The sequence below is a fragment of the Phacochoerus africanus genome, chromosome 6, assembly GCF_016906955.1.
Source record: "Phacochoerus africanus isolate WHEZ1 chromosome 6, ROS_Pafr_v1, whole genome shotgun sequence".
Lineage (NCBI taxonomy): Eukaryota > Metazoa > Chordata > Mammalia > Artiodactyla > Suidae > Phacochoerus > Phacochoerus africanus.
Genome location: NC_062549.1, coordinates 100,347,285 through 100,361,618, shown reverse-complemented (window position 1 = coordinate 100,361,618; position 14,334 = coordinate 100,347,285). Strand labels below are relative to the sequence as shown.

General features: G+C 41.3%; 1 long non-coding RNA gene across 3 annotated transcripts in view; it reads left to right on the top strand.

The window, feature by feature from the left end:
* Nucleotides 1–2,622: 2,622 nt before the first annotated feature.
* The window catches only part of LOC125129758 (uncharacterized), a 116,686-nt gene continuing 104,974 nt past the window's right edge, over nt 2,623–14,334 (top strand). For all 3 annotated transcript variants that reach the window (XR_007135533.1, XR_007135532.1, XR_007135534.1), the window contains exons 1-2: nt 2,623–2,728; nt 2,979–3,065. This is a non-coding gene — a long non-coding RNA (uncharacterized LOC125129758). The remainder of the gene's footprint in view (nt 2,729–2,978; nt 3,066–14,334) is intronic.

The window sequence follows — 14,334 nt, the reverse complement described above, 5'->3', positions numbered from 1 at the left end:
GCAGAATGTGTATAGAAGGCAGCACCATGGCACTGGCCTTTGAGACAACAAAGAGCTTTATCACGAGGTCAACTGATAAGGAGATAGGAGACAAGGGGTGAAGTTTAAGGGGTTAGGGGAATTTCAAACCTGGAAACTGATTGGCTAGTCTTGAATTAGTCCCTATGAGCTACTCCTGCTGCTAGAAGGCAGATTTTCTTTATTAGAGGAATTCTCACTCCATAAAAGGGCGGCGGGGGTAGGGGGGTAACATTTCTGGAGGCAAGTCGGGTTTGTGGGTTAGAGACCCGCCCTGGGGAGCTTCTGGTCAGAACTGTGGGTTGGAGTCCTGAACCTTGGGTTAGAGTCCCACCCTATCAGAGACAACTTAAAAGGCTAATCCCTGAGGTACTCAGAAGATTAGAATTGCAAACCTTGTGGGTTAGAGTCTAAGGTTTTTGGACTTCCATGCTGGTCTGTGTTTGTCTATGATTGTTTTATTTTGCTAGGAATTGGCTAATAGGGTTAACTATTGGAGGATGACAGCAGAACTTTGTTGAATCTGCTTCCTGTCATTTTGTTCTGGCCATTCTGAGGAAAAAAAAACCCTTCCGGAATGGGGAACGTCAACCATATGTTTGCTACTTTAACAGGAAGGGAAGAAAAAAGGAAGAACCCTGTGATCATATCAGTCTAAGGAATAGAGTAAGCACAGTGAAAACAAATAGGAAATATAAGGAGTACACTTGCTGAAATAGGAGCTAGGAGAAATCATCTATTTCCAAATGGGAGATCAGCGTGTGTTAAAAAGCACAGCTTTGTGGAGTTCCCGTCGTGGCGCAGTGGTTAACGAATCCGACTGGGAACAATGAGGTTGCGGGTTCGGTCCCTGTCCTTGCTCAGTGGGTTAATGATCCGGCGTTGCCATGAGCTGTGGTGTAGGTTGCAGATGCGGCTCGGATCCCGCGTTGCTGTGGCTCTGGCGTAGGCCGGTGGCTACAGCTCCGATTTGACCCCTAGCCTGGGAACCTCCATATGCCGCGAGAGCGGCCCAAGAAATAGCAACAACAACGACAACAACAGCAACAAAAAAAGACAAAAGACAAAAAATAATAATAATAAAAAAATAAAAATAAAAAGCACAGCTTTGTGTCCTTAGAGTGATTTCATGAAAGGCAGAGATTAAAGCGAAACAAAACAGGTGGGGGCAATGTTGTTAGATAAATAGACATTTCAGGAAGCTTGAGATTGTTCAAGTGTAACAGGGCAAACAGGGATTTTATATAACAACTTGCAGTTTAAATAAGAAATACCGGTAGTCAAACTTGGCCCACGTTTAGCCAACTGTAAAATAAAGCAAAAGTCTTCCAAAACACAAGCAAAACTTGAAGAAAAATTTTAGTGGGATTGTTGAAAATAACGCTTAAATACATCTAGAGAATAGCCTGAGAAGGTTGAAGTATTTTGAAGATGGACATGCTTCTTCTAATACAGGTAATATCTAAGAATCACCCATGTACAAATCTTTCAGTAAGTTTGTGCTTTGTTCTGTTTGTACTTGTCCTTTCTGATAATATGGTTCTTTGAGCTATGTGCTTTATTCTAGAATTTTTAATGTGTTATGTCCTATATGATTTCCTACTGTATATGGTACTAGAGTTATGAAAAAGAAGAAAATGATTTTCTTTATAACACTGCCTGGCTCCAATATCATGTGGAGTCAGGAGAAAATGGCCTGAGAATGCATGTACTACAAGTCTATTAGACTTGTTTTGCAAAGGCGAGGAGACATGAGACAAAATCAGCTTTATCCTCATTTCTTGTAAGGGAAGAGTCTTTACACAATTGGACGCACTTTGGTTTTTCCTTACTGAGAAGTATTCCTCTTTTGTATGAGCCAAATTAGCAAGGAGTTAGCATTAAACCACTTATAGGTGTGTGTGCGCAGTACTATTCTGAGCATATAGTGAAGGAAATCCGGTCAGCCAACTGCAAAACGCAGGCTTCACTAAGGGCTTGTTTTTCTTTAGAGGATGGACTCCCAGATGGAGAACTCCTGGCTGCCCTCCCAGCAGCTCTGCCTTGCACTGTGGTTATCAGCTTTCCTCAGATCAAGAGTAGCCAGGTATGTGGGCTCATGATGATGGACCTCAACTGGCTTTTCTACGTTAGTTTCAGCAAAACCATTTTTTGCAGCAAAACCAAACTGAGTATATCAGAAGAAGAGAAGTTCCCGTTCTGGCTCAGTGGTAACGAGCCTGACTAGTATCCATGAGGATGTGGGTTCGATTTCTGGCCTCACTCAGTGGGGTTAAGGATCTGGCATTGCCATCAGCTGTGGTGTGGGTCACAGATGCAGCTCAGATCCTGTGTTGCCGTGGCTGTGGGATAGGCCATCAGCTGTAGCTCCGATTTGACCCCTGGCCTGGGACCTTCCATGTGCCACGGGCACGGCCCTAAAAAGACCAAAAAAAAAAAAAAAAGAATTTGCAGAAGATATATAAAGTTATCATTCAGAGGAAGACTCTCAGAAGCCTATCTTCCCTGAGTCAGAGCCTCAGATGATCTCAACTTACCATATTTGGCTCCTCCTTTGGCACCTCCCACCGTTCCCTTGACTCATGAAGAGGAAAATCTCTGTGAGTGCCAAGCTTCCACCAGCAACCCTCCTCAAGCCCTGGGCCTAGCCCTAACCCTGTGCGCTTCCTTACCAGATAGCAAAAGGGATGGGTCTTCTCTCCCCATACCGGTGAGGCTATTCACCTTGACCCAGGGGTTACTCTGCCTCAGGCAGGGCAATATCTGTTGAGACAGGTTCCCATAGGTCTAGGTGATCAAGGTCAACCAAGGGGATTTGTATATGTGCCCTCCCCCCTTTCTACCTCCGATCTATAGAATTGGAAATGATATATTTAAAGCACAACTTTCTGTTTGTACCTGAATTCCCTATTCCCTTGTTGGGCAGATCTACTAACAAAATTAAATGACTTTCTCACCAGGAAAAGCAAGCCGACACCCTCCAAGCTGTACTATTACTAATGGGAGACAAGCTTGAACCTGAAATCCCTGAAGAAAGTCCACAGAAGGTAAGAGGAGGTGTTTGGGCTGATGAGAGGACAGGAAGAGCCAAGACAGCTAACGTAATTGTAAAACTCTGTCCAGGTGCTAAACCTCCAAGTTTAAACTTCCAACTTTAAAGAGGCATGGAGGGTATAGAGTCTCTGATAACCACCTGTCTTAAATCCAAATCAATCTGACCTTGTCAATCCCTATGTAACACTCCAATCCTGCCTGGGACTGGAGATTATCATTCTGTACAGGATTTGAGAGCCATTAACCTGATTGTAGTGGATATGCATTCAACGGTGCCAAATCTTTGTACAACTTTATCTGGAGACTTTTGCTTGTTTACAATTCTGGCCTTGCTAGATGACTTTTACTGCATAGCCCTAACTCCTAAGTCCAAGGAACTGTTTGCCTTTGAATGGGATGATCCAGGGACTAATGTAAAACAGCAATATTGTTGGATGATATCCCACAGGCATTAAGAACACTCCCACCATCTTCAGGGAAGCGCTAGCCAAGGGTCTCCAGTTAAATGAGGGAATTTTACTCCAATATGTGGATGGTATACTAATTGCTAGTAAAACTAAGGAAACTTCAGACCAAAATACAATCCTCACTTTAAACATTTTTGCAGATGGGGGATATAACGTCCAAGGGGAAAGTGCAGATTCTCAACTATTTGTAAAACAGCTAGGATTTGAATTATCAAAAGGACAAAGAAACTTATTGCCAGATTAAAGGGAAGCATTAGCTAGGGTAGTTGTAGCCACCACCAGAAGGCAATTGCAAGATTTCTAAGGAATGGCTGGGTTTTGCCATATTTGGATTCCAAACTTTGAACTCATAGCCAAATTCCTATATGAGGCTCTTAAAGGAAATGACAGTGGCCATTAAGCTGGGCTGTGGAATGCCCTAAGATGTTCTATACCATATAAATAATTGAAGTCTATTCTAGCAGACCTGGCCTGACTGATCAGCCTTTATAAAACCAAGTATGGAAATGTTTAGAAATGGGAGCAGCTTCATGGACTGGGGGCTTCAAAGGCTGTATATGCAATAGTAGTTTGTCAGAGAGTCCTAGAAGTGGAAGCCCTCTTCCAGATACATCTGCCCAGAAGGCAAGCCTCATAGTCCTCTTGAGAGCCCTGCACCTTAGACGTAAGAAAAAATTAACCATTTATATTATTGATTCTAAGTATGCCTTCTCTGTTGTGCATGTACCTGGGGACATATGGAAAGAGAGAGGTCTACTGACATCAAGAAGGAAAGAAATTAAACAGAGAAGACATACTGGCCTTTATATTTTCTGTTATAATGCTGAATGAAAAAGTAGCCATAGTATATTGCCTAGGCCACCAAAAGATTGATAGTTATATAGCTAAAGGAAATATTTTGGCTGATCAGGCTACAAGACAGGCAGCTGGAACCAAGAACCCAGATTCTAAGGCCCTCACACTCATTCCAAGTGTGGACCTATCCTTGTTTAAGCCTCAATATTTGGAAACGATCTAGGGAGAGCAAACAAATGGGGATTTCATGATGATTCTCAAGACTTAGATGGTGACTGATATCAAAAAAATCAAAAAGTCGGAGTTCCCATCGTGGCTCAGTGGAAACAATCTGACTAGCATCCATGAGGATGCAGGTTTGATCCCTGGCCTCCCTCAGTGGGTCAGGGATCTAGCGTTGCCATGAACTGTGGTGTAGGTTGCAGATGCAGCTTGGGTCCCATGTTGCTATGGCTGTGCCATAGGCCACCAGCTACAACTCCAATTCGACCCCTAGTCTGGGAACTTCATATGCCACAAGTGTGGCCCTAAGAAGACAAAAATAAATAAATAAAAATTTAAAATAAAATAAAAAAGGCTGGATCGGGAGTTCCCATCGTGGCGCAGTGGTTAACGAATCCGACTAGGAACCATGAGGTTGCGGGTTCGATCCCTGCCCTTGCTCAGTGGGTTAACGATCCGGCGTTGCCGTGAGCTGTGGTGCAGGTTGCAGACGCGGCTCGGATCCCGTGTTGCTGTGGCTCTGGCGTAGGCCGGTGGCTACAGCTCCGATTAGACCCCTAGCCTGGGAACCTCCATATGCCGCGGGAGCGGCCCAAGAAATAGCAACAACAACAACAACAACAAAGGCTGGATCGATAGTAAATAGGGAGACATGTTTACACTTTTACTGCTATGCCAAGAGCCATGGGAGATCATAAATATTTGCTCATATTTGTGGGCATCTCACAGGATGGGTCAAAGCATTTCTATGCTGAACAGAGAAAGCTTCCAAGGTAACAAAGGCCTTACTAAAAGGAATGGTCTCTTCTTTTGAGTTGCCTCTTTCAATTCAAAGTGAAGAAACTTTCATTGCCAGGATAACTCAAAGAGTATCTTTGACCCTTGGAATACCTTGAAAGTTGTGTGCTTCATGGAGACCTCAGTCTTCAGAAAAGACTGCAAAGATTAATCATACCTTAAAAAAGACAATTGCCTAACTATGTCAAGAAACCAACTTAACCTGGGATAAGTTCTGACCAGTTGACCAGCTTAGGGTAAGAGTAGCCCTCAGAAGCTAGTTCCAGTTGAGCCCTTATAAAATGTCATATGGAAGACCCTTCCTTAAGACTTAAGTATTATTTCAGTCTTGAAAATTATCATATGGTAAAAGAATTAGATACCATGACACGTTTTTGAAGCAGTGTTAAAGAGTCATAGTTCTGTGTATCTTATGGTTAATCCTTTCATTCATCAAATTTTATACTTATTGTCTATCTTGTATATTTAAAAAGGCCAAGGTGGGGACCTGCGGCTCAGCTCTGATCCTTGGCCCAGGAACTCCATATGCCAAAGGGCAGCCAAAAAAGTAAAATAAAAAGTCCAGTGTTCCCTGGCCCCAGAACTTCACATGCCAAGGGAGCTGTAAGAGAAAGATTCTAAGAAAAAGGGAGTGGACAGCAGTGTCAGATGGAACTGAGAGGTCAAGCAATGGACCGACCCATTGTCTCCTGGATTTGACAAAATATTCTTTGGGCACTTTAGTGAGAGCCATTTTGGTGAAATAGTGGGGTGGAAATTAAATGGAAGTGGATAGTGAGTAGGAAGTTAGTGTAAACATCCTCAAGAAGTTTAGCGGGGAAGGGAAGGTGAACAGTACAATATCTGGAGGCATTTGATTCAGAAAGTTAAAGGAGAACTGTCTTTTGAAGATGGGAAAAGTTTGTATGTTTAAGTATTGATAGAAAGAAGGCTATGGATAGAGAGAAGCTGAAAATACAAGAGGCAGTGAAGTGCTTAGGAGGGTAGGAAATGATGAGAAAAATAAACTTGTGCCCTTAGCGTCAGAAGGAAAAGGTACATTCTGTCAGTGTTGACAGGTGGGGAAGAAGAAAGAATGGGCATAAATGGAGTTACATTTATAGTGTGGGGATTAAAGGGGTTTAGAAGGGATGGGTTTTTTTTTTTTCTGCAAAATCAGTGTGTGTATTGGTAGTAGGGCTAGGTTTAGTACTTTTGAAGATTTGAATAATATGGGAAAGCGAAATGTCCAAAGCATACGCGGAAGAGAGGGTGATGACAAGGTAACCAAAGGCTCCCTGGGTACCATTGAGAACCCAATAGAGAACAGCTTTTTTCTAATTTTATGGCTCATCAGAATCACCCAGGGCATCTGGATGTACCAGTAAGTCTTGCTAGCTCTAGGAGGAGCACAGGGTTCTGCAGTTTAAGCAAGCACGCAGGTGATTCTGATATAGGAGCGCTTCAGATCAAACTTTGTGAACTACTGAAACAGACAAGGAGAGGATTATTTCAGTCTGGGAGAGTTTTTCAGAAAATGTGAGAAAATTGCCAATAGGGAGGAAGCAGTTAAGACAAAAAGGAATCGCTGATGGAGCAGTCTCTAAGGAAGTGGGAGAAATTGTGATGAAGAAAGGAAGGGATTCCCTTTGTGGCTAATGGTAATGAACTTGACTAGTATCCATGAGGATGCGGTTCAATCCTTGACTTGCTCAATGGGTTAAGGATCCATGTTGCTGCAAGCTGTGGTGTAGGTCACAGACTCTGCTCGGATCCAGTGTTGCTATGGCTGTAATATAGGTTGGCAGCTGCAGCTCCAATTAGATCCCTAGCCTGGGAACTTCCATATGCTGTGGGTACAGCCCTAAAAAAAACAAAACAAACAAACCAAAAAAAGTGAAGCAGAAAGGAGGATCAGTCTTGGACTGCAGATGTGTCACCTCTTCAACTAAGATCGGCCTTAGAGTCTTAAATCCTCTTTCATTAAAGGGCACCTATTCCTTTAAGGTGGGAAAGGAGGTGGAGATAAACATGGAGGCAGGTAACCTTAGTGGTTTTGTCTCCAACAAACTTTTCCCTAGTGACCTCCTCCAGCAAGCTTGGAAAAGGAAAACGATCAATGATAGTATACCTGGTATTATGCTGAGTCTTTTTACACACAGTGTCATTTAATCCCCATAGTAACTTAAATGGAAGGTTCTATCACAATTTCATAGAGAAAGAATCTGAGATTAGAGAATAGAAGTTAAGTAACTTGTCCAAGGATGCACAAATCATGGCAAAGCCTAAGAAGTCTGAATTTGAATCCATGTCTGACATCTGAGTCTATAGTGTGATCCACAGGCAGTATACTTCTAAACTCATCTGAGCGGGGGAGTGATTTGTGCCATATTTTGCATGGATGCAAATCTCCTCTAACAAGGGAAATTAAAACTTTTTCCTTCATGACTTCTCACCAGTAAGATTCTTTCTTCCTACCATCACCTCAGTCCTGAGTAACGGCTTTCTGTTTTTTTTTTTTCTTTCTTGAATATGATTTAGAAATCTCTGTTGCAAAGGCAGAAAACTTGACTCAAGCTGACTTAATATGAAAAAAAGAAAGAAAGGAATTAATTAGCCACCTCATGGCCAATTTCAGAAGGCTTAGCTGGGTAGAAGATCAGATAATAATGGTTCCTGGTTTCTCTTGCAGCCTGCAGCTCTATCTCTCACTCTGTTGCTTTTTTTCCTGAAACTTTGTCCACTGACTCCTAGCCTGCCCCTTGGTCACACAGTGGCTATGGAAGTTTTATCTTCTTGCCTCTCAGTATATTGGAAACAGAGATTTCCCCCCATATCAACAAATCCTGGGCCTCAGGATCATTTGGGAGAGATTTGGGACTCATGTTTAATTCATGACATCACTTCTGACCTTCTATGGAGTTGAAGGGGAAGTCAGACCCACCACATGAGTTAGAGGGGTAAAGACAGTTCTTCAAAGGAGATTCAAAACTGTTTTTAAACACTTCTGGGTGAATGGATGAGGAGGAGGAAACAACAGATGTCTTCCACGCCTTTCTCCCATCTTTCTTCCCCTCATTAATCAACTTCCTATGTGACTGTCAGTGACTCATGCTGAAGTTGCTGACCTTTTGGTAGAGGGAGGCGGGCTGAATACTCTCTGCAATTCTTATAACTCTAACCATTGTACATCTGTGTCTGTGTCTTCTTTGATATCGTTCTCATTTCCTTGTTTCTACATCTCTATTGGCTCCATGTTGCCTGTGGAAGAATGATTTACAATATCAGTGTGCCGTGCTCCACTACTTTGATATTTCAGGCTGTTTTAAATCCTGGAATATTGGTGTTTCTATTGATGTGATATGGTTAAAAAAATCTGAATCATTTATGCCTTGAGGCATACCAGAGACATGCTTCATCAAAATTTTAAATCAAATATGAGTGAGCTTGTTTAGACAGCCATCTTCTCTACTTCCTTAATCCTTAAGCAAAAGAAAAAAATAACAACCACCAAAGCAAATCTTCTAATGCAAGAGTAATTCTTATCTATTTGAAAGATTGCCAACAAAAAGAATATGAGCAGAACACTATTTTGTTTTTTGTCTTTTTTAGGGCAGCACCCACAGCACATGGAGGTTCCCAGGCTAGGAATTTAATTGAAGCTGTAGTCACTGGTCTATACCACAGCCACAGCAATGTCAGATCTGAGCCATGTCTGTGACCTACACCGCAGCTCATGGCAACGCCAGATCCTTAACCCACTGAGCAAGGCCAGGGATTGAACTCGCAACCTCATGGTTCCTAGTTGGATTCATTTCCGCTGCGCCTCGACAGGAACTCCCCCTTCTCCTATTTTTACCTATAAAGTTTACATTGAACGAGCACCACTAGTATGGAATCTTAAAGGAAATTCATTTTTTGTCTCCCACAATCTTTTGAAATCTGCACCAAAGGGCTCTTTCTCTCTTACCTTAGAAAAGACCCTTAGAGGTAATAAAAATACTGTCACTTTTTAAGGCACAGAATAAAGTGGCTATCAGGAATTAGAATGGTAGTCCCAGGTAAGAACTGTCCTGAGTTCCAGCTTTAACTTACAGTTGAAATGGCTCCACTCCTCCAGCTTGGGCTGGCCACTGGCCGGAAGTCTGAAATTTGAAGGTCAGGGAAAGAAGGATTCTTGGCTTCTCTCTTTCCTCCTCCCATGTTTCTCTTACTCGTTTCCTATCTTATATACCTGTTTTCTGGCCCTTTTAGCATCTGGAGCTTGGAGAGGGGAATTAGTTGGTTCACAAAGTTCTTGGTTGATTGGTGCCATGGAAGTGATCACACTGGTACTCTCTGGACCTTGCAGATGTTTGAAGACAATTGCTCCCTCAAGGGACTTTTGTGGAAATCCTTCCCTTTTCCCACTTCTGCAGCATCTAGGTGTCCAGCAGCAGTTCATCTCTGGCTTTCACCCCCGCAGGAGGTCATTTTGACCAGGAGCTAAGCATAACCACATCAGCTCGCTTTCCCCATGGACTTCACCTAGTCCATAGGAAACACCATTCACCCAGCAGACTCTGGGGGTGCAGCTACTTCCCCACACCTCAGCCTCTAGGTTTAGGTTTCTCATGAGTGAGACAGTCCGCAGACCTGTGTGCCTCAGACTGGAGGAGACACACATTAAGCTCTGCAGATGGTTCCTGTAAAGTCCTGTCCTTTGGTTTGAGGTAAGGGGCAGATGTCCTCCTCTGCTTTCACCTTTAGTGAGCAGGGTAGAATTCTTCATACCCAATAGTTCTTTCCAAAGAGCTTCCTATCTTAATTGAGGATTCCTTTATGCCATCAATGCGGGTGACAATTTAAGAGTTAACCTACCCCTTCCCCTCCCTTTTTTACTGTCTACTCTGAAAGTGTTTGGATTTTGGTCCAGCACATAGCTCTGGAATGTGCCTCAGCTGAAGCTTTTATTTTAATATCTTGCTACATCCCTAAAGCTCACTTTCCTGCCTTTACCTCCACAGTCTTCCTCATCAGCCCCAAGGTAGTAATTTTTCACTTTGCTAAACTATTAGGTTTGGATCATGATGCCATTCACTGGTACTTATTTTCTGCCTTGTATTGGAGTTAGTTAAGTATATTTACTTCCACCAGAAATCTGTTAATTTCCTCTAAGGTAGAGGCTCTGCATCTTTGTTTTTGTATCACCAAAGTCTTATATACAGTATGTACATGATATTTAGTATATCCAAAAATAGATTGCTCCATATTGCTGTGGGTTGTAAAGTTTTGAAACATGGACAATCTCTTTGATTCATTCTCTATCATGCTGAGTTTTAAGCACTGTGCCCAGTAGACGACACAGGCAAGACATAGTCCTGTCTGGAAGCACTCACCATTGGAGGAGGAGATGGTAGATAACAAAAAGTTACATAAGTCCACAATAAAGGTGTGAGCTAAACATTGTGCAAAGAGAGGGAGTGGTTAATTCTAACCAGGAGGCTTGGAGAAATCTTCATGAAGTTAGAACTACTTGAATTTTAAAAAAATGAACTATAACTTACATATCATAAAGTTCATCCTTTTGTAGTATGTAGTTCAGTGGTTTTAAGTACATTCACAAAGTTGTGCAACCTTCCCCACTTTGTAATTCCAGAGCATATTCATGACCCAAAAAGGAAATGTTTTCAAGCTTGATCCTTGTCGTAGCACATATCAGAATTCCCTTCCTTTTAAAGGCTGAATAATATCCCATTTTATGTATATACTACTCTGTCCATTGATAGACATTTGTGTTATTTCCGTTTTTTGGCTACCATGAATAATACCACTGTGGACATGGGTGTACAAATATCTATTTGAGTCTTTTCTTTCAGTTCTTTTGGGTAGACATCCAGAAGTGAAAATGCTAGATCGTATGATAATTCTGTTTAATGTTTTGAGGAACCACCATAATATTTCCCATATAGCTACACAATTTTACTTTCCCACCAGCAATGCTCAATGGTACCAGTTCCTCCAGATCTTTGCCAATACTTATTTTCTGTTTTGTTTCTGTTTTTTATAATAGCCATCCTAACAAGGTGAAGTGGTATTTCATTGTGGTTTTGGTTTGCATTTTCCCAGTGACTAGTGAATGTTGACTGTCTTTTCATATGCATATTGACCATTTGTGTACCTTATTTGGAAAAATTTGTATTTAAATAAAAAACTCATTTTTGAACTGAGTTTGTTGTTGTTGACTTATAGGAGTTCTTTATATATTCTGGATATCAGTCCCATATCAGGTATATGCTTTGCAAATATCTTCTTCCATTCTGTGAGTTATCTTTTCATTTTGTTGGTAGTGTCCTTTGATACACAAAAGTAATAAATTTTGATGAGGTCCAGTTTTTTTTTGCTTTTGTTGCCTGTGTTTGGTGTTATATCTGGGGATCAGCTTTGAAATGTGCACGTATTTGGAAGAATAGTGCATTGTCATTAGTCATGAGAACATGTGTGCATAATGTATTGGTCATTTTCTAACTTTAGCCCTTGACATTTAGGTTGTAGAAAAAAGAGAGGGAGCTGCCTAAAGGAGAGGTTGGGGTAGGGTGTCATAATGAGTGAAGGGAATTTTGCCAGTATTAGAGTCATAGCTATCCAACAGGGAAAAGGACAAGCATTCCTAGCAGCAGGGAAGAGATGTGTTGGGAAGAGGAAGCACTAAGGTTAGATGAGCTGGGCTTACTGAAGTCTGGTGAAAGCAAATGTCATGAAAAAGCCACGGGATACTTTTAAAGACTGTTCCTCAGCGTTGTCTTCTTGGTTCAGTACTATAAACTAGGGAAGCATGCCGTATGCAAAAGCATTATATAAAGTGCAATATACGATTGCATTATTGTTATTAGTATGTTCAGTACATAAGCATATAAAATTGGAGCATAAAAACTTGGACTGAGAAGGAATGTAGTATCAGCGGAAATGTACCACCTAGGTCTACCTTCCAGGACAGACTTCCTGACCAGCTGCAAGGATTGTAATCAGCAGAGAGCCTCCAGCTCTTAGATTCTTCTGATTCTGCCTCAGCTACAGAAGGCTACTCCGTCTGAGGTCATGCCCTTCTATGTGCAGCCTGCATTTGGTGGTTGAGAGAGGTGAGAGAATGAAGGTCAGGCCATTTTAAAAAAAGAATTTCTATTGCTTTTCTTTTAAAAAAAATTCTTATTGGAGGATAGTTGACTTACAATATTGTAGTTTCAGGTGCAGCCCTAAAAAGACACAAACAAAACAAAACAAAACCCAACAACCAAAAAACCAATGGTGTATTTAGTTTCAGGTATACAGCAAAGTGAATCAGTTATTTATGTAAATATATCCATTCTTTTTTCCCATATAGGTTATTACAAAATTTTGAGTATGTTTTCCTGCTATACAGTAGGTTCTTGTTATTTATTTTACACAGTAGTGTATGATATTATTCCTACCCTCCAAATTCCTCCCTCCCCCCAACCATTTCACTTATGGTAACCATAAGATTGGTTTTAAAATCTGTGGGTTTGTTTGTGTTTTATAAATAAGTTCTTGGAGTTCCCATTGTGGCTCAGCAGGTTAAGAACCTGACTAAGTCTCTGTGAGGATGCGGGTTCAATCTCTGGCAAGCTGCGGCATAGGTTGCAGGTGCAGCTCAGATCCTGTGTTGCTGTGGCTGTGGTGTAGGTTGGTAGCTGCAACTCTGATTCAACCCCTAGCCCAGGAACTTCCATATGCCACAGGTGTGGTTGCAAAAAGAAAAAATAAATGAGTTCTTTTGTATCATTTTTATTAGATTCCACATATAAGCAATGTCATATATTTATCTGACTTCACTCAGTATGATAATCCACAAACCGCATTATTTCATTCTTTTTTATTACTGAGTAATATTCCATTGTATATGTGTAAAAGGTCAGGCCATTTTGAACTAATATGGGACACTCTTGTGGGCATTGCTTGCTCTAAAGCTTCCTAGTGTGTGTGGCTAAGATTTTCTCAGGTATTTAGTACCGTTTAATTTCTTCCTCTGCTTAATCCTTCTTCCTCTCCTTTCCTTTACAGTGTTGATACTCCCCAAACATCTTATACCCAAATTCCAACTCAACATCTTCTTCTAAAGAACTCAACCTTAGCTGGAGACTATCTAATCTGAACTCTTTTTTAAATAATAAAGATTATATTTTACAAATTCAAAATTATTCTCACTTAGAAAATAAGGTGAATTTTTAAGTAGAAAGAGAAAATGATTCATATTGGTCACCACCTTTGGAGACCATTGATGACAATCTTAAGTAGCTATTCCAACATTTGAGTGTGTCATAATTACCCCTTGAACGATTATTAGTATTTCTAGTTTTGTTCTAGTTTTTCACTAGCATAGATAATGCTACAGTAAACATATTGTGCATAAAGGTTTTTATGTGTTCTAAATTATTTTCTTAGGATAGATTCCCAGAATTCTGGGTTAAAGGGTATGCTATTTTAAAGGCTCTTGTTAGAGGGTTTTCCAGAGGGTTGAGTCAGCTTTTACACTCATTAACAGAGTACAACATGGCAGTGAGGTTCCCATTTCACTTCATTTTCTCCATCATTTTATAGACAAGATAATTACTGGTTAGATAGTAATTTGTGACAGTGCAGTATCTCCTAAATCTTAGATTAGATTAATTCTCATTAGCCCAAATGTGTATAAAACCTAAAAGTGTAAAGCAGCTCTTCTCCTCAGTTCACCAGTATTCTTTACTCTCAGGCATGGAATGCCAGTCCTCAGAGGATGCTTTTGTGGAGAAAGAAGTGAGTAGGAGTTCTTGGTAAAGGTGCAGAGACTCCCCCTTAGGGACTATTAGAGCTAAATCACAGAGGGAGTGGCCTTAAAAGAAGCAGCTGGGCAGAGACCGCAGCAGTGGACGGGGACCCATGGGCTAGGTGCATCCCCCTGTTTCTATCTTGATGCCCCGTATATGTGGCAGCAATGGACCCAAACACAGAAAACATGGGACACCTG